Source organism: Camelina sativa, chromosome 2 (assembly GCF_030686135.1).
Source record: "Camelina sativa cultivar CO46 ecotype springtype chromosome 2, ASM3068613v1".
In the NCBI taxonomy this organism is placed as follows: domain Eukaryota; kingdom Viridiplantae; phylum Streptophyta; class Magnoliopsida; order Brassicales; family Brassicaceae; genus Camelina; species Camelina sativa.
The window spans coordinates 21,513,098-21,534,523 of NC_141881.1; the positions used below are offsets into that span (position 1 = coordinate 21,513,098).

Sequence of the window (21,426 nt, forward strand, 5' to 3'; positions counted from 1 at the left end):
ATTTATAGAGAATGAAAAATGATAAATTTTGGTATAAAAATAATAAAATAAATTTTGGTATTCTATAAGATAATTGATCTCAAATAATTGGGTTGGGTAAATAATACTCCCTCCGTTTCATAATATAGGATGTTTAGAGAAATATTTTTGTTTCATAATATAGCATGTTTCCAACTTTCTATGCAACTTTTAGATTAAATTTATATTTTATATTATGCAGACTTGTTTATGATTGGTTAAACTTTTTAAAAGTAACTATTTCTTAATATGCGTGTTTTCACTAAAACATCCTATATTTTGAAACGGAGAGAGTATTTGAAATCTAACCATCCAATAGAAACAAAACATGTTTCTTCTAAATATTATTTTATAATTAAAAAAGTAAACCATTCACAATGTGCCACGTGGCGAGCCAACCCACTACTTTTGGGTTTCAACGGAGTTGAATGTTTTCAACTGTGTTGTCTCCACCTCATCTCTTTTCTTTTTTACAACACCCCATTGCATTGCTTCAACTGTTGAATTTTTTATTCAACAGCTTAAAAATACACCATTGTAAGTAGTCTAATAAGTTACCGTCGTATTTAATTTTATTTTCCTAAATGATGCCTATGAAAAAGCAACAGTTATATAATCATTATGAGCTGACAGAAATAAAAATGAAATCTATAACTACATTAAGATTATTAAATGAGCTACTCGATTTAACTATGCAAATAATACGTAACAACCCGCACATAGTGCGGGATAAATCGATTTAAAGAAAATTATTATACGTAAAATTATTATCATAAAACTAATATATATTTGTGTTAAATATAATATGTAACTAAAGTTTTTTATTAATTTATTCAAAGCTGCGTTTTTCGTGTAAAAATCATAATATATTTAAATTGCGTGATTAGAACATATATTCCTATTCGGTTATTAATATTTTTATTTTTAATGAATAATCACACTAAATATTGAGATTAATTAGTTTACATACTTAGATATATATATATATATATATATATATATATATAAAAATAATCATACATCATGATATCCCCTAATTTGTTGTCATTTTTATATTTATTCATCTATATATAAATTGATATTTATTGGGAATTAAGTTTCTGTTAATGAGTTGGAGATAATTTAGGGGTAATATACTTTTTTATAATCAATTATAATAACTATTAAAAGCTTGTTATTTAAATTATTATGGTAATAATACTAACATAAAAAATAACATTTCGTTTTTATATGATTACGTTAATAAGTTATATGTTTAATAAGTTATATATTCTTTATTTTTATTAACTTTATATTAATTGATATGTTTTTATAGCCTTTTTCGAATGTTTAACTTATATTGATTTTAAGAAATCAATATAACTTTGACTTGTATATATATTTGTAAGTAAATTTTAGTGAAATTTTGCCTTAAAATAGTATGTAATTATTTAATTAGTTTTAATATGTGATTTTTATATTTGTGTGAACAATGATAATATATCTAATTATTATTCAATTAATTTTAAAAAATATATAATGGCATGTCAATGTAATTAAGTAGAAAATTTAAGAATATTTTTCTAAAAGGTACACAGATCTCTCTGGCGGTGACACAATAGCTTTTTCAAAAGTGTGCTTCTCTAATAATATATAAGGAATATAAAAAAGTTCATGTGTATTGGAAACTAATGAGAGATAGAATTTATTTATTTGTTTATATTTTACAATCTTTTTCTATAGTGAAACATCGATGTAATTTTTGTTTTGATGTATATTTATTCTGCAAGGATTTTTAAAATCTACTAGAAAATTATATTTGTTCTGCAAGGATTTTTAAAATCTACAGTACTAGAAAATTATATTTGTTCGTCGTGCAGCCAAAGTTGGTGTTATGGGTTACTAGTCAATGGTGAGGAAGGGTACTTTGGACAATGGTGTAGTTTCTGGTTACAACTCAATCGTAAAAGGATCAAATCAAGATGGTGGTAACTCCTGCAACAACTGAAAAACATTTTCAAATTCCCGAACCATAGAGATTTCACCCACAGCAACCTGTCCTACAGACTCCGTCATCAATATCGTAGCCAAATACACCTCCCGACCCTTCCTGTTCATCTTCTCTGCCTGCACAGCTGATATAACCAGACTCCCCAAGGTTGGCCTCACTCTCTCATAAAACCAACTCCTCACTCCTGGCCTCTCAAATACAACTCTACCCTGATGACAATCCAAATATACTCCATACAGGTGTAACCAATCCATGCCCAAAATCACATCATACAACTTCACTGGACTAATAACCAGGTTTGCCGGCATTGACTCCCCAGCCACCTGAATATCCCTACTCTCGCACGTCCATGGACCTGGATCATCCCGCCTCCAGCAATCTTAACGCTCCTGAACTGCTCTATGGGATCTCTATGAATGTTGCCCCTCTCAGCACACTTTGGGGTAACGAAGCAATGAGTAGCTGTGGAGTCGAACCCTATGCATTCATCACAGACACCTATAATATCGAAAAATGACAAAAACCACAAAGTAAAGTTTAGAAATTATACTTGTGATCGCATTAGATGATTTAAAAGGTTGATATGCTGGTCGCTAAATTAGATGATTTTAGATATTAGGCTCTGAGCCACAAGCAAATATTGCAGTTTCAGTCTTTCTTATGGTACTTGGTGGTTGCTGCTCATCTAACAATCATTACCAGCTTTATCTCATATTTGATGGATATCTCCACAAATTGTTCAAGCACTAATTAGGCTTTTGTGTATATGTTTTTTCTGCTAGCTGTTGGCTTGTTAAAGAATTTGATTAGGTTGCAAGCTATGTGTCCCTTTTAGTACCTTTGCATTGCATCTAAAAATAGTCTCTTTTCAAACTTTCGTTTTCAATTTTGCTAATTTCTTTCGTGTGTCTCTCTCTCCTCAACTTTTTATTATTTTTTGGTTTTTATTAGTTTGACATCCATTGGCGTATGATCAATGGAGATGGTCTAACGCTACTCCAAGGTAAAAGACCATAGACACATATTATGTCAATACAACTTGTCAATTGTCATCATTACATTCTTTACACTGATCCAATCCCCTACTTAAAAATGGATGTGTACTACATAACTCCTATTAGGAAAAGTTCAAGACGTGCAGCCTTTATGAGCAATCATGATTATAATAATGCACCGTTTGGAGATTTAAATTTTACAGTCTTAAAGGTGATGGAAGGCATTGTCCCTAGTGGTATACATGTCAGGACCCCCAAGCCATCCAAGGAAAAATTATGAGACAAAAGTTGTTCTCGAAGTTGTTCTAGACTTCTAGTGGATCTCAAGATTATAACTGCTTTAGTCTTTTAAAGGAGGTTAGGTTGGAGTTGGACATATGACTTTAGAATGTTTTTTAAACCCATTGCTTTGCCTCTGATTGAGTTGTGTTATATAATGAAGGATGACATTTTATTTTCTTTTCTTTTCATTTTGTTCACAACTACATGGAGTTGCTTGTTTAATTTAATATATTAATCAACTAGAAGATAAAAACAAAAAAATGGAACCTCAATATGTAAACACGACAAAGTGTTTTTATAGTCTGGCTTTGCATTCTCAAGCGGTCACGCAAAGCTCACTCTCTGCTCTCCCCGCGTATGAAAGTCTACATAAATATTGAAACTAGTTTATATGCTTACATGCGGTGATATATACAGATGCTTTAAGATTATGTAATGAACATCACCACTTGAAATATGTATCGTTGATGAGTAACTGTTAACAAAGTCTTCTCGGGTTAGGGGGTTCAACACCAGGTCAATCTCAAGAATGTAGAGTAAAGTGCAAAATAAACTTTACATGGAAGAATGGTACGCAGATAGTTCACCAAAGGAATATCTCTATATGCTTATTTAAACAATGTTGTTAAAAGTTTAATCCTACTATCATGTGACATATTACAAAAAAAATTGTTGTATTTTAATTAATTTAATAAGTAACCAAAGAAAAGTTTATATTGGTTTATAAAATAATAAAATAATATTTTTGAAATTATTTAACAGATTCTATTTATTGTTTCAAAAACTTTAAGAAACTATAACAAACTATTTAGAATAATTATAAAACTTAATTTTATTTATAAAACTAAGATTAAATATATGCATCCCTAAATCTTTTAATAATGGCATATTTTAAAACTAAGATACAACATTGCTTATGTTTTAAAAATATAAAATATTAGATCTAATTTATTAAACATTTTTTTGCACTGCAATTCAACGCAGTGACATTTTATTAAAATTTAAGAAATTACAAATATTATATTTTATTCATCATAGTATATATAACTAAAAAATCAAAAAGTTAAATCGAGATTTCTAAACACGACCGCGTTTCAATACGGATTTTGTTTTATTTTCTGGAATTGACCAAATTTATATGATTCACGGATTTGAACATTGTATCATATACCGAAGACGAGTTGAAATAAGAGTATGAAACTAAGTAAATTACATGTAAAATATTATAAAATGTATATAGTAACTCAAATAAAACTTCTATTATAATTTTATAACTAACAAATTACAGTAACATTTACGCTTCCCCGTGATGTACAGCACGGATAACTATCTAGTTATTAGTTTATTGTCTTGGAAACTCAAATTCAAATATGTGAATGAGGTCATAAAAATGGATGCGTACTACATAACTCCTACATGGAAGAACGTCAAGAAGTGCAGTAAAATTGTAGCCTTCATTGATGCCAATGGGGATTACAATAATGCACCGCTCGGAGATTTCAGTTTCACAGTCCCAAAGGTGATGGAAGACACTGTCTTAGTGGTATCTTTGTCAGGACCCCTAACCCATCCAAAGAAAACTTCTGAGTATGTAAGCTTCTTACAATGTTGAAGTTGTTCTCTGTGTGATCAGGGATGTCTAAGTACTAGCTGGTTCAGTCTTTTGAATGGGACTAGCTTGGATTTATGACTTTAGAATGCTTTTTAGACCCATCTCTTTGACTATGATTGAGTTTGTTATTATATAATGAAGAATGACATTTTTCTTCTCTTTTCATTATGTTCACAATCCAATCAAAGTCAAACCAATGGGTATAAAAAAACATTCTCAAATCATAATTCCAATCTAGCCCCCTTCAAAAGATTAAACCAGCTAGAACATAGAAATTCATGATTACTCCGAGAACAATATTAGAAGCTTAAAGACAAAAGATTTATTTGGATGGTTTGGGGGTTCCGACAAGTATATCACTAGGGATAATGTCTTCCATATTCTTTGGGACTGTAAAATTGAAATCTCCAAACTGCGCATTATTGTAACTCTAATAGGCTTCAATGAAGACTGCAATCTCAGTGTGTGTGCGTCTATAACTTCTTCCCAATAGGAGTTATGTAGTTTAAATCCATTTTTATGCCCTCATTCACATATTTGAATATGAATTTCCAAGACTGCAAAACTGACTGTTGCGTCATCATTATTATTATAATTAACGGGAGAGTGCGTGCGGTTTAGCATCAATGTATTCAGATTTGAACAAGACATGCATGCAAGTTTTAGAGACTCTCCTAATAATTAAATTTCTGAAACCTCAGGTCTTTAAGCAGTGGAAGTTTCACAACTGCTTGAGCAAATCCCTCGAATGTTAATTTCAGAGCACATTAATTACAAGTCTAATTGTTTCTCAGATTACTTGACTTTGTAAGATGCATTTCATATACAAGTCTAGAATTCCTTTAAATTCAAATCATGTTGACCGAGTTTGATTTTTTGTACTTACAAGGAATTAAACAAGTACGTTATGTTTTGGTTTTGGATTTAAAAAAATTCAGATTTTATTTTTTTCATTATTATCATTTTTTATATGGCTTTTCTTTTAAAAACTTTTCTTCTATCATCATTTTGAATTTTTGACTTAGGATTTAAATGTTTTTACTTAGGAATTAAACAAGTACGTTATGTTTTGGCTTAGGATTTAATTTTTCTTTAAATATTCTTAAAATATATACACGACTAGCGCTAAAGCAATTTAGAACACTGGTAACAAGTTGAAAACATATAATCTAACAATCTCACCCGACACACATATCTTATCACTTAAACCAACGATAGTACTAGATTTGCTTGCGACTGTTAAGGATAGAATTAAAAGAGTACCTGTCGGCGATCTTGTGCCCAATAGTGATCTGACATGGCCACAAGATCGATCACCTTTGGTTTGAGGTGATGTAGATCTTACGCCACATCGATGGGTCTTTAGAGACATGTCGCCACGGTCTGCACACCTTCTGAGCGTTGTCTAGTATCTCAGTCACGCTGAGATGTTGCGGAATCGAAGACGTCAAATCCGTCAGAAGATCCGCCTGGTTTCGGCTCTCCGCCTTTCATCAACGGTGGCATGGAAGTAGAAGACGGCGAAGTCATTTCTGAGGATCAAATGTCAAATCTGTGAAATAAGAAATTCAAGTGTGTTAATAAGACCTTAGATTGTTCGTAGATTTTAAGTTGTTTTTTGGATTTTGACTTTCCAAAAAAAAAAAGATTTGTTACCCAGTCAAGATTTCATATAATTTATTACCCATTCAAGATTTCATATAATTTATTACCCATTCAAGATTTCATATAATTTATTACCTATTCAAGATTTTGCATTAGTAGTTTCCCCATAATTAAAGGTTAAGAAATCTGACTTTTAGACTTTTAACTATTTATTGGAAAATAAAAACATAACCCCAATTTTATAAGTTTGTTTTATCAACTTGCCACTTGTTTTTCTCCTTTATTTTTTATTTATTTACAAACTGATAAAAACAACAATCGAATACCAAATAGCAAAAGTCAAAAAAATATTCATGACCTTCAGACCTTCCTTGAAACTTTCGGCTTAGGGTTGACATTCGTTATTCAGTTTGCTTGGATTCAAGTTATTCTGATTTTGGATTATCTCAAATTTCCGAAAATAGCTTTATTAGGGACTGAATTTTGTTTTGGTACCATCTGTTTTGGACAAAAGCTTATAAGAAAATAAACATAACTAATTAATATTATAGATTTATTAGTATATTTAATTTTTCTTATATGTATATCTAACAAAATTATTCATCTTTAATAAATTCCAGTCAAATGGTTCATGATTATATATATAATTCGGATTCTGTTAAACCATTTGATTTTTGAATTTTTGCTGCGGATCGAGTTATTTCGTTTGGTAGTTTTGACCAACCCCTATTTCGGTTTTGGTTTTGATTTCCAGTTTTGTCCTCGTAGCATATACGTACAGTATTTAATATTGGGTGAGGGTCAATCAAGTTTACACGATAAAAAAAGCTACTCTAAGGTTTAAAAGACCAAAGAAACAACACATGTCTATCGAAACTACGTACTGAAAAGAGGGCACCAACGAACAAGTTCATTAATTACAAGTATAGAGACACTTGTCATCATTGCATTTTTCGCAATGATATTAGCGGTATATTATGGGCTTAGTGTTTTGGGCTTTAAACGTGTAATGTACGTCAATAACGATTTGTATAAACCCTAGTTAAACATGTATATATAAAGTTGTAATCAAGATTAATAAAATCAAGGCAGTTCAATACCTAATTCTACATGGTATAAGAGCTAGAAAAGTTTTAAAAATTCTTGTTGTTCATCGATAGTCCCGATTCGTTGTGTTCATCGATAATTTTGATTTGTCTTGTGTATCGAGTTCTTTATGACTACTCAAGGAGAACAGATGTCTTCGTCTACAGGGGCTATCATCACTTCCGCTGCTTCCACGCTGGTGTCACCGTATACTCTGTCAAGCTCCGACAACCCCGGGACTGTTATCACCTCTGTTTTGCTAAACGGAGACAACTACAACGAATGGTCTGAGGAGATGCTGAATGCTCTTTAAGCCAAACGAAAAACAGGCTTCATCAACGGCACAATCCCAAAGCCTGCAAGCACCGATCCCGATTTTGAGAATTGGAAGACCGTAAATTCCATGATCGTGGGTTGGATAAGGGCTTCGATTGAGCCAAAAGTTAAGACCACCGTAACTTTTATCTCTGATGCTCATCTTCTTTGGGATGAGTTGCAGCAGCGTTTCTCTGTTAGTAACAATGTTCGAGTTCATCAAATCAAGACTCAGCTTGCCTCTTGTCGCCAGCTCACTGGGATGCGGCTCTCCGGGTTGTTAAGTTCTTAAAAGGTTCACCAGGCCAAGGGATTCTTCTTCTATCTGATCCTGATTTATCACTCACGGTGTACTGTGACTCTGATTGGTCTACTTGTTCGATTACACGACGCTCACTTACTGCTTATGTTGTTCTCCTTGGTGGTTCTCCGATTGCTTGGAAGGCTAAGAAGCAAGATGTCGTCTCTCATTCTTCTGCCGAACCAGAATATCGCGCCATGTCTGTTGCATTTCGTGAAATCAAATGGTTGCGTAAGTTGTTAAAAGAATTTGGTATTGAGCAAACTGTGCCAACTCGTTTGTTCTGTGATAACAAGGCTGCTTTACACATCGCTGCTAATCCAGTCTTCCATGAACACACTAAACATATCGAAAATGATTGTCATGCAGTTCGTGATGCAGTTCCTGATGGTATCATTACCACTCACCATGTTTGGTCCGAAGATCAACTTGCAGACTTACTGACTAAAGCACTAGGTCGTCCGCAGTTTCTCTATTTGATGTCCAAGTTGGGTGTTCATGACCTTCACACTCCAACGTGAGGGGGAGTATTAGCGTTATATTATGGGCTTAGTGTTTTGGGCTTTAAACGTGTAATGTACGTCAATGACGGTTTGTATAAACCCTAGATAAACATGTATATATAAGGTTGTAATCAAGATCAATAAAATCAAGGCAGTTCAATACCTAATTCTACAAATGACCTAATCCGCTTATCCTCATCTAGTCACAAGACGAGTCGTGCGCACGTAATCACCCCTGCGATATAAGTATCTCACAACTTTGATCTTCTCGGAATACCGCTTCTCCAAATCCTTAACAAGTTTAACATTCAAGTACACGTGTCCCCCGCGTAACTCAAGATGTTCCAAGTTCGGACAATTGTCAAATATGGCTTTTAAGCCGGTTTTGGATAATCCGTTCCCAAAAAGCTGGAGGTGGCAAAGACCGGGCATTGTTTTAGCGATCGCTAGAGCAACGTCATCACCACTTTTTACGTAACTATTGCCGTACACCTTCAACGTTCTCAGATTGGGACAAGACTGACCTACACTTTTCAAAAGCTCTTCTTCGATAAGCCGGAATGAAAACTCAACTTCTTCAAGCAATGGGAGTTTTACGACTGCTTCCAAAATCCCTCTTGTCGTTATTCCAAGGAAGTCGACAACTCTAAGGCGTCTCAGATTACTTGATCTACAAAATACTTACAATACAGAGTTATAACATGATTTGATCATGAGAACAACAAATTAAAATGCAAAAAAATTATTCATAGAATTCCTAGTATATTTATCAAACTAGACAAAACTAAAATTTGATTATGAGTTACTCGCAGAACATATACCACCAAATAAACCTTATTGTGAACACTTAGAAATCGAATGCATTAAAATTGTTGAACCATTCAACAAATTTTTGACCTCTTAAACTTGCAAAGCAAGTAATAGTAATTAAAGAGATCAAAGAAACTTTCCTGTCCTTGCCCCGTAACAAAGCCAATGGCCCTGATGGTTACCCAGCAGAGTTCTTCACAGGAAGCTGGAGTGTCATCGGACCTGAGATCACTGATGCAGTCTTGGAATTCTTTGAATCAGGGAAACTTCTGAAGCAGTGGAACGCCACAACCTTGGTTCTCATTCCGAAAGTTCCCAACGCCTCTAGAGTATCCGACTTCAGGCCTATTGCTTGCTTAAATACGGTCTATAAAGTCATCTCTAGGCTTCTAGCTGATTGCTTAAAATGGCTACTCCCAAGTGTGATCTCTCCTTCGCAGACCGCATTCATGCCAGGAAGGCTTCTAGCTGAGAATGTTCTTCTAGCCTCAGAAATAGTCCAAGGTTACAATCGTAAGAGCATTGGGGAAAGAGCTATGTTAAAGGTGGACATTCGCAAAGCTTTTGACTCTGTAAACTGGAACTTCATCCTCGCAGCCCTTCAAGCAATTGGCGTTCCTCATCGCTTCATTGGGTGGATATCTGAGTGCATCTCAACACCTTCCTTCTCAGTCTGTGTAAATGGAAACTCCAGTGGGTTCTTCAAAAGTGCTAAAGGTCTAAGACAGGGCGACCCCATCTCCCCGTACCTCTTTGTCCTGGGTATGGAGGTCTTCTCAAGGCTCCTGCAGTCAAGATTTGATCAGGGTTATATCGGTTATCATTCTAAAACATCAGGTTTGTCCCTTTCTCACTTGATGTTTGCGGATGACATTACGATATTTTTTTATGGCTCTGAAGCATCTCTCCATGGAATAAATGAAACCCCGGACGACTTTGCCTCCTGGTCTGGACTCCACACAAACAAGGAGAAAATCCAGCTCTTTCATGCTGGCCATAGAAAGGCACGGTTTCCCAACTGCCTCTCTCCCAATTCGCTATCTTGGTCTGCCTTTAATGCACATGAAACTAAAAATATATGAATATCAACCGCTCTTGGACCAACTTAACGGAAGGTTCAATAGCTGGTCAGCAAAGGCTTTATCTTATGCGGGAAGATGTCAATTACTTGCCTCAGTTATTTCAGGGACTATCAACTTTTGGATCTCAGCCTTCATCCTCCCTAAGGGCTGTATAAAAAGATCGAATCTATGTGCTCAAGGTTCTTATGGTCAGGACGCTTAGATGGGAGCAAAGGGGCAAAGGTTGCCTGGGACACCGTTTGTTTGCCAAAGAAAGAAGGTGGCTTGGGGTTAAGGCGTTTTGCAAAGTGGAATACCACCCTCTGTCTTCGGTTCACCTGGATGTTATTCTCTGATTCCGGGTCTCTGTGGGCTAAGTGGCATCACTACCACAGCATAAAGAACAAGAGTTTTTGGGAACTCAAGGCTAACCCCTCGGATTCTTGGATGTGGAAATCTATCCTCAAACTTTGACCACTTGCGGAGCAATTCATTAAAGTATCGGTGGGAAATGGTTCCAAGGCTCGTTTCTGGTTTGACTCATGGACGCCCTTTGGTTCTCTACTAAAGCACATTGGCCCCTCGGGTCCCTCTTTGCTTCGGGTTCCACTGTCTGCTTGTGTTAAGGATGCCTGCAGTTCTGAAGGTTGGACTCTACCACCACCAAGATCTGAAGCCACTGCGGAGCTCCACGCTCATTTATCCACAGTCGAGCTTCCAACAACGTCACAAGTTCCTGACGAGTTCTACTGGTGTGTGAATTCAGCAAAATGCAAAGAGTTCTCCTCGTCTCAAACCTGGGAATCCCTTAGGCCAAAAGCCGAGGAAACAAACTGGCATGATGTGGTTTGGTTTAGAGGTTACATCCCTAAACATGCTTTTAACATGTGGTTGTGTCACTTGAACAGGCTCCCTACAAAGCAACGGCTCTGCGACTGGGGCTTACTGCAAACGGCGAACTGTACATTCTGCTCCACAAACGCTGAAGAAAGAGATCATATGTTCCTGTCCTGCTCCTACTCTCAAGAACTCAGGCAACTCCTTCTCGCAAAACTCGACCCCTCCAGAAGACTTCTCCTCTCCTGGTCTAAACTCCTCTCGTGGGTCCGAGCCTCATCCCAACGCCCCCTCACTTCTACGCAAACTAGTCACTCAAGCCGCCATCTGTAGCATCTGGAGACAAAGGAACAATCTTCATCACAACAACCAAGTAATCCCACCGTCAGCCCTATTCAGATTACTTGACAAGGACATTAGGAGCATCATTCACGCAAGAAGCCACTGCAAGAGGTTTTCTCGCCTAATGGAGCTCTGGCTAGCTTAATTCTCACAGACTGAGATTTTCCCAAATTTGATTTCCCTTGTTTTTATTATTTTTGCCAAGGAATCAAAACCTTAAGGCTCTTCATTGTAATGGCCAAACCTTTCATTTATTTCTAATGATATTTACAGTTTAGCAAAAAAAAGTAATTAAATGTTTCAAGTGATGGGAAGAAACATTTATAATCTTGATAATTCTGACTCTAATCCTCACAATTTAGGGGCAAATCATATCACTTAAACTATTAATGAAAAAAACTAGAAGATATATAGCAATCGAAATCAAGTCAAGGTCAATTAATCAAAATATTTCAGCAAGAAATTTGCTGAAAACCCTAGAAACCTGTTGGCGGTGTAAGTGAGGAGAGAATCGCTCCCTATGTCCACTAAGTTGATCTCCAGCAAGCCGCCACAGCTGAGATCGATGGCCTGACGATACATGGCCTGGAGATCGTAGAACCGGGCGTGGGAGTTTCTTGGGAAAGCAAGTCGATTTTACGCCACATCCATGGGTCTCTAGATACTCTTCGCCACAATCTGCACACTTTCCAAGCTATGCCGAGTATCTCTTCAACACTAAGACGCAGCAGAATCGAAGACATTAACTCCGGTGGAAGCTCCGCCCAGTCTCTGTATTTTCCGTTCGTCATCGCCATACCTGACGCACACACAGCTATCCAAACAATGGTATCCAATTTTTAGAAGCATATTATTTTAGAAAAATAAATTTTGACTTTTTAATTTATGTAAAGAAAAAATATATTCTAAGATATTTTATTATGAATAAATTTTATGGATTTTTTTTTACCTATGTTTGTGTCTTTAATCCAAGTTTTGATTTCGAACAAAAAAATTCAAGAAAATAATTTTAGTATTACTGTTTTTTTTACAAACTGTAGTATATGTTTTGTGTTTTTCTTGTATGTATAGAACATTTAATTAACTTCGGACCGGCCCGAAAGAAAACCACAAGTAAAGTTTAGTTTCAGTCTTTCAGACCTCTACAATAAATACTAGGTCTAGGCGTTTGGATATTGGATCGAATTCGGTTAGGATATTTTAGATTTTGAATTTTTTTGGATATTGATTTTATTATCCGTTCGGGTATTTATAAAATTTGGATTGGCTTCGGTTCGAGTAATTTAGATTTTGGATCGGTTCAGATATATTAACGATTCAAAATTTATTAGATAAAGTTTTGTTCAGATATTTTTAAATCTGATTGTATCCAAAAAATCATACTAACCGAGTATTTAGAAAAAATATAGAAATAATGCAAATGACAAGTTCAAAGTTCAAACTAACATAAAACTATATCAACACATAAAAGTGCGACATATTAACATCCAAGGTGAGACATAAAATCGTGTCAATGAAAAATAATCAAAACCAAAGTAAACAATAATGTAGATATAGGAGTATCAATGATTCATGTATATCATATATAGTTAGACCTTCTCCAACGGTAGCCTCTTAGAGGAGGTTTTAGTGCTTTGAAGCAAAAAAATAATTCAGAAGAAAAAACAAAAGTGAAGGGAGCCTCTTATATAGTATATCCGATTGTGTTGTAAGGGACGATACGTGTCGTTTTTCTGTTGGCTGATAGAATAATACAAAAGGAAAAAAAAGAATTTGGGAAGCATCGATTTTTTTTTTTTCTCTCTCTTTCTCTTTTCTCTCGCGATCGAAGTCCCGAAACGACAAAGGTTTGTATTTGGAATCAAAGGATCTGGAATCAAAGGATCTGGAATCAGAGGAGATGCATAACGGAGGCGATTGGCCTCACACAGATTCTTTTTCTCTATCATAGTCGTCGTTGAAATCAAGAGGAAGATGGTGTCGCCGAAGATCGCTCTGTCGATGTTGTCATCAGATTTTGCTAATCTTGCGGCGGAGGCTAAGCGAATGGTCGATTTGGGCGCCAATTGGCTTCACATGTACATTATGGTTACCCACCTTTATTGCTTCCTTTGCTTATTCAAATCTGAATTTTTGATTTTAGTCGATAAAGTTACTTACTTGGTGATCTAAAGGTTTCACCTTTGCTATGAATATGATAAAGTTGTGAATCCGGAATAGTGTACCAAGAACAGACTAGATGATGTGTTGAATGAATGTTGTGGAATTCTAATCTGAAACTTGTATCTCTGCTCTTATTATGAATGATAGAACGAAGATACCAAACTCTCTCACTCTATCTCTCTTCTGAACTTGTTAACGGAATACGAGTACTATTTATTTCTCAAAGATAAATGAAGTACAAAGTAATGATCAGAGCATTATATTCTCTGAATCATCACCCTTAAATCTCACGCAGGAGAAGTCTCTACAACATTCAACATAATTCCTGTAAAAGTCTAAACGATATATTTATACTGAATCAACAACAAGTCAGTTGCAGATTTTATTCTTCTTCTTTTCAAAATATCTCCAACGGCCATCACATGTGCTGATCCCCACTTGATTTCCTCTTCCGCACGTACACACGATGAAGCTTATCAATACCCCCCCCCCCCTGCAACATCAAGCTTGTCCTCAAGCTTTAAACCGGGAAACTCCTGTTGCAACTCCTTAACTGGCTCCCACGAGTTCTCATGATCCGGAAGTCCTTGCCAAGCCACCAATGCTTCCCACACCACATGATCACTGTAGCGTGTATCCAGAATAGCTGCAGGCTCCAGAATCAGCTCGCCTTTATCCGAAAAAGTCTCTGGTAACGGAAGCACCTGGTGATTCGTGCCTAACACTTGCTTGAGCTGCGAGACATGGAACACGGGGTGTATCTTCGATCCTGCAGGCAATTTAAGCTTATAGGCAGAAGGACCAATGCGAGCTAACACCTGAAATGGACCAAAATACTTCGCAGACAGTTTCTGACAAATACGCTTGACCACTGAATGCTGTCGGTAAGGGTGAAGCTTCAGGAAAACCCACGAGTCCACCGCAAACTCGATATCCCACCTATGCTTGTTTGCATTGTTCTTCATCAACTGCTGAGCATGCACCAAATGATTATTAATATCAGCCAACATGCGATCCCATTCCTGCAACATGGTCTCCAACTCGAAATTCTGAGTAGAGCGAGGTTCATAGTATAACAGAGCTGGAGGATCACGCCCATACAACACCTTGAAAGGAGTAGTCTTCAATGCTGTATGAAACGAAGTGTTGTACCACAACTCTGCCCAAGATAAGAACTTATACCATGTGCGAGGATGTGCCGAAGCAAAACGACGAAGGTAGGTCTCCATACATCTGTTAAGGACCTCCGTTTGTCCATCAATCTGCGGATGGAAAGCAGTACTGAACTTCAACTTCGCACTTGCCAACTTAAAACAATCCTTCCAAAAATGACTCAAGAAAATCCTATCACGATCAGAGACCACCGAGGCTGGAAAACCATGCAGGCGCACCACTTCAGTCACAAATTTCTGTGCCACATCAGACGCAGTAAAAGGATGTTTTAACCCGATGAAGTGACCATACTTACTCAAGCGATCGATCACCACCAGTATCGAATTGTAACCTTGAGAAGCAGGCAAGCCTTCTACAAAATCCATGTTGATGTCAGACCATACCGCCTGTGGAATAGGCAATGGTTGAAGTAAACCCACAGGAGACAAGGTCGAACTCTTGTGCATCTGACAGGCCACACACTCCGAAACAAACTTTTGCACTGCTTTCAACATTTCGGGCGAATAGAAGGACAACTGGATACGCTTAACTGTCTTCAACACTCCAGAATGACCCCCAAATTGACTATTGTGACACACTTCCAGAATCAATGGTATTGACTTCGAAGTCGAAGGCAGAACCAACTTGTTCTTGTACCATAGTTTCCCATCCTTTATAGTAAAGCCATGTTGAGCCAACTGTAGGGAATCAAAATCGCGAATCCGTCTCTGGATCTCAACATCTTGCTTAATCTCCTTAAAATATCCTGCATCTGTAGTACTGCTGGAACAGTCACTGCAAACTACCGCTGGGACTTAATATCCGATATCCGGTATCCGCTCCGGTATCCGGTCCAATCCGCTCCAAAAACCGGATATCCGGTCCAACCGGATATCCGGTCCAACCAGATACGGATTCGGATAACTAAAATTCAAATCCATCTAAACCGGATACGGATCCGGATAAGATAGTTTTGACCAACCGGATATCCGGAAATCCGGCTTATTCACTCACCCCAAAATAACTTGACCTTTGAGTATAAAACACATATATATAGGAGGGCTGGGGGAGTAAATATTAAGTGCTGGGCGATGTGGGATTCAATATTTTTTGTCTTTTCCTTTTAGCTTTATCCCACATCGCTTGGGAGACAACTTTTCACACTTAAATGCATCTATAAATAAGTCTGCCTTTACTCTTTCTTTCTACTTTCTCTGAATGGGCCTTAATATATGTTTGAAGGCCCAGTTTTTTTTGAACCGGATACTTTGACGGATATCCGCGGATATTATAGTTTTAGTCGGGTATCCGCCGACCGGATATCCGGAATAACGGAGCCGGATTCGGATTCGGATTCAGATATGCCTAAAAAGGCCGGATATCCGGCTCCGTCTCAGGGCTACTGCAAACAACGCCATAGTGGAGATCATCAGTGGAGAAAGTGCCATACGAGACAGACCATCAGCCGCCTTATTGTCAATGCCAGCTTTGTATAAAATTTCAAAATCATAAGGCAACAGTTTTGTTAACCATTTCTGGTAATCCATAGAAACTTCACGTTGCTCCAACAAAAACTTCAGACTCTTCTGATCAGTATGCACCGTAAAACAATGCCCCATCAAGTAATGTTTCCATTTCTGCACCGCAAGTACTATAGCCACTAACTCACGCTCATAGACCGGTATAAGCTGCTCCCGAACAGTCAACCCCACACTGAAAAAAGCAATAGGACGCTTATCCTGCATCAAGACCGCACCAAGCCCAAAACCAGAGGCATCAGCCTCCACCACAAATGTCTTTGCAAAATTAGGTAAGGCCAAAATTGGGGCCGTAGACATAGCAGTTTTAAGCATGTGAAACGCCAGCTACGCTTTCTCACTCCATTCAAACATATCCTTGCGTAGTAACTCAGTTAAGGGCCTCGCGATCACTCCATAACCACGCACAAAACGCCGGTAATAACCAGTAAGACCAAGGAACCCCCGAAGCTCCTTCACTGAACCCGGAGTTGGCCACTTCATCATAGCAGCAGTCTTAGCAGGATCAGTGGAAACCCCTGAAGCTGAAATGATGTGACCAAGATAATCCACTCGAGTTTGTGCGAACGAACACTTCTTCTTATTAGCAAACAAACTATGCTCCGCAAAGATCTGCAATACCACTAACAGATGTTCCACATGCTCTGTCACAGAAGAACTGTAAATCAGAATATCATCGAAAACCACTAAAATGAACTTGCGTAAGTAGGGACGAAAAAGCTCATTCATCAGTGCTTGAAACGTAGCTGGGGCATTGGTTAAGCCTAAAGGCATAACCAAAAATTCGTAATGTCCATCGTGTGTGCGAAAAGCAGTCTTCTCAATATCACACTCCCTCATGCGTATCTGATGATATCCAGCCCTCAAATCCAACTTCGAGAAAACTTTAGCACCATCCAGTTCATCCAATAGCTGGTCAATCATAGGGATAGGGAACTTATCCGGTATAGTAGCTTGATTCAAAGCCCTATAATCGACACAAAACCGCCAGCTTGCATCTTTCTTCTTGACCAACAAAACTGGACTCAAAAAAGGACTGCGACTAGGACGTATAGTACCAGCCTGCAGCATCTCCTTGACTAACTTCTCCATAATCTCCTTCTGAGCATGCGGGTAACGATAAGGCCTGACGCTGACTGCAGTGACTCCAACTACCAAATTAATCGCATGCTCCCTGCCACGAATAGGAGGCAATCCCGTAGGCTCCACAAACACTGAGTCGTACTGCTGCAACACCTTCTCAATGATCTGTGGAACCTGCACCGATGGATCAGAATTCACCTCGTGAGCTAAGAGACTGGCATCACTCGGACCTGCCAAACACGAAGCAGAACCCTGTAATGCACAACCTGCGAGCTGGAACTCACTCTTACCAACCAAATTCACCAACTGGTTCTTATAAGTGAAGGAATATTCATGAGTGTCCCAGTTCACACTACACTGCCCCAATGTGCGCAACCAGTAAACTCCCAAGATCACATCCACCTGTCCAAGCTCCAATACAATAAAGTCATATGGAAAAGACCACCCTTGTATATGAAAGGACAAGTTGCAACACACTCCCACTCCTTTAACCATCACTCCCGTTTCCAGCTTAATATTGAGATTTGCACAAGCTTGAACCTGTATCTGCAAACGCTCCACCATTTTTGGAGTAATGAAGTTGTGTGTTGCTCCACTGTCAATCATCATCAACACTTCACCACGATTGATTAACCCTCGCATCTTAGTAGTCGAAGGGGAAGAGAGTCCCATGAACGAACTGTAAGATAACTCCATCAACTGTCCTGCAGCCACAATCTCAGTCTGCTCCTCCGATGGACACTGATCCTGAAGGACTTCAACCAAGTAATCATCCAAAACCGTGAGGATCTGCAGTTCCTTATTTGGACATTCATGACCACAGGACCATTTTACCCTGACACTTAAAACAAATTCCTCGCCTTCGCATATCATCCAAGTCAGCATTAGAGTGGTGTTTCTGAGGCCGCTGAACTGTATTAGGCGCTTGCCTCTCAGTAACCTTGCTAGGCTCAGATATCACCGGTCTCCCTTTCCAAGTCACCACGGACTTAGAATGTTGCACATGCATGGACTGATCTGCCACACTCACCACTGCTCCAGGCTGCATCACTTTACGCAACTAGCTAGTTTCCATCGACAAGGCTACCACTATCACCTCAGGTAAACTCTGCGGCTTCATCATATACACCAATTCCTGCATCTCAGGAACCAAACCATTTAAGAAAATACCTTCAAGTTTATGATCATCAAGTCCCTGCACTTGAGCAGACAGATCTTCAAATTGGCGAACATAATCAGCGATCGAGCCAGTTTGCTTGATGCAAAACAAACTCTGGCTAGGGCCTTTCACGCGCAAGTTCCCAAATCTGAATAACAAACGATCCTTAAACTGAAACCAGCTATCAAAAGGCGAACGATCATCCTGCCAATTGAACCAACCCAAGGCATCCCCAGCAAGATGCACCGACACTAGATCTAACTTCTCCGACTCCGAAAAACCTCCAATCCGAAAATATCGTTCCGCTAAGGCTAACCAGCTATAAATATTTTCACCGGAAAAAATAGGGATCTCCGAGTTCTTAAGCAACTCCTCTCGCGAACTAGGACCTATCTCCCGATGATGTGAACCCAGGGGAGTCAAAAGTACCTTGCGACGGAAATTAACCGACGGATCTGCCGATTTAGGCTCCGATGAATCGCAATCGACATCGCGCGGTGATGGATGCGCCAAAAGTAGCTTCATCGAATGTCGCAGCTCCGCAATCGCCTCCTTCACAAATTCCCGATCAGAAACCATCTCCTTCTGAATCAAATGAACACTCCGAAACAACTCCTCCATCTGCTTCTCTTCGAATTCTTGAGAAGTCTCCGAAATGATAGGCGAAAGCTTTGGATCGAACCCTATCTCACTCACAACTTGTGATTTCTCTTGATCAAACGTCACGACGCACCAATTTGATAGAACTAAGATACCAAACTCTCTCTCTCTATCTCTCTTCTGAACTTGTTAATGGAATACGAGTACTGTTTATTTCTCAAAGATGAATGAAGTACAAAGTAATGATTAGAGCATCATATTCTCTGAATCACCACCCTTAAATCTCACGCATGAGAAGTCTCTACAACATTCAACATAATTCATGTAAAAGTCTAAACGATATATTTGTACTGAATCAACAACAAGTCAGTTGCAGATTTTATTCTTCTTCTTTTCAAAATATCTCCAACGGCCATCACACGTGCTGATCCCCACGTGATTTCCTATTCTGCACGTACACACGATGAAGCTTATCAATGAAACAACAAGAATCTGCCTTTATTCTTGTTCTGGACTTATATTATGCTACACAACCTTTGCTTGTTTCATACTAATTATTTACCTTGTTATTTTCCGTGAAGACCGTGCACTCCTGTAAGTGCACTGTATCCTTATATATGAGTTTCATTCATATCAAAGTCTTTAAAGATTCAGAGACCAATAGGGTTATGTTTTTTGGTTGTAGGAACGGTGCACAGAAGCTGTTAGGACTCCTCATCGCGGTTGGCCAAGCAGTTGCATATGTTCTCTCAGGGATGTATGGTAGTGTTGGAGAACTAGGAGTTTGGAATGCTATGCTTATCATTATTCAGCTCTGTTTTGCTTCCATTATCGTCATTTGTTTAGATAAGCTTCTCCAGAAAGGTTATGGCCTCAGTTCTGGAATTTCCCTTTTCATTGCTACTAATATCTGGTGAGTTTAACTCTAACGTCTAGCTCTACTTTCTCCGTGAAGCATTTTTCAGACAGAACCTCCTGAATGTGACTAACCTGCTCGCCACAGTCTTGGTCTTTCTGATTGTGGTTTACTTTCAAGGCTTCCGGGTTGTTTTACCTGTGAGATCAAAGAATAATCATGGACAGCAAGGCTCTTATGCTATCAAGTTGTTCTACACCTCGAACATGCCTATCATCTTGCAGTCAGCTCTTGTCTCCAACATCTACTTCATCTCTCAGGTAGCAGTCTATACAAAAACCCTTAATCTGAGCTAAATTAAAATATATATTGAAGTTTTTAACTTTAAAGCATTGTGAATGTGTTTAGGGCATCTCCAACCCCACTCTATTTTAGAGTCAAAACTCTATTATAGAGCAACATTTGCTCCAACCCTACTTTATATTTTACTCTAAAATAGAGAAAATGATAGGATTGCTCTATATATAGAGCAACTCTATTCTCACCTCTATTTTTTTACACTACCTCTTCAACTCTAAAATAGAGTAATACATTGGAGAAAAACAATGCTCTATTTTAGAGTTACTCCATTTTAGAGAAAAAAATAGAGATATACATTGGAGATGGTCTTATGTAGCTATTATACAGAAAGTTTTGTGGAAACGTTTTGGTGAACTTTATCGGTATGTGGAAGGAGTCAGAATACAGCGGGCAGTCTATCCCCGTCGGTGGTATTTCGTACTACATAACCGCCCCGTCAAGGTAAATTTTTGTTCTTTGGTTCGTTTCTTGATTTGTACGTTGTCCACATTTTGGTTAACTTCATCTGCATTTTTCTGTGCGTTTCTGTTTTGCAGCTTAGCTGAGATGGCAAGTCATCCTTTCCACGCTCTGTTCTACCTTGTGTTCATGTTAGGCGCGTGTGCGTTGTTCTCTAAAACTTGGATTGAGGTCTCCGGTTCATCAGCCAGAGATGTCGCAAGACAACTAAGAGTATGTTTGTTTGTTGGATCAACCTTGTCCTAAGCAAAGTTGCTGATGATCCAATCCTTATCCTTATTCTATACTACTTCTATTCT

The 21,426-nt window shown here is 38.0% G+C and overlaps 1 long non-coding RNA gene and 2 pseudogenes across 2 annotated transcripts; 1 reads left to right on the top strand and 2 right to left on the bottom strand.

Annotated features, from left to right (window-relative positions):
- Window positions 1–1,907: 1,907 nt before the first annotated feature.
- Window positions 1,908–6,450, bottom strand: LOC147949004 (uncharacterized). Of its 2 annotated transcripts, none has more exons than XR_015581543.1 (2): window positions 6,161–6,450; window positions 1,908–2,506 (listed from the first exon to the last, which is right to left on the bottom strand). It is a non-coding gene; the product is annotated as an uncharacterized LOC147949004 (long non-coding RNA). The 2 variants fall into 2 exon arrangements; XR_015581541.1 differs by lacking the exon at window positions 1,908–2,506 and adding an exon at window positions 3,436–3,650.
- A 2,452-nt stretch (window positions 6,451–8,902) lies between these two features.
- Window positions 8,903–12,548, bottom strand: LOC109126873 (putative F-box/LRR-repeat protein 9 pseudogene; annotated as a pseudogene).
- Window positions 12,549–19,915: 7,367 nt separating this feature from the next.
- On the top strand, window positions 19,916–21,373 carry LOC104753312 (uncharacterized; annotated as a pseudogene).
- Window positions 21,374–21,426: the final 53 nt, after the last annotated feature.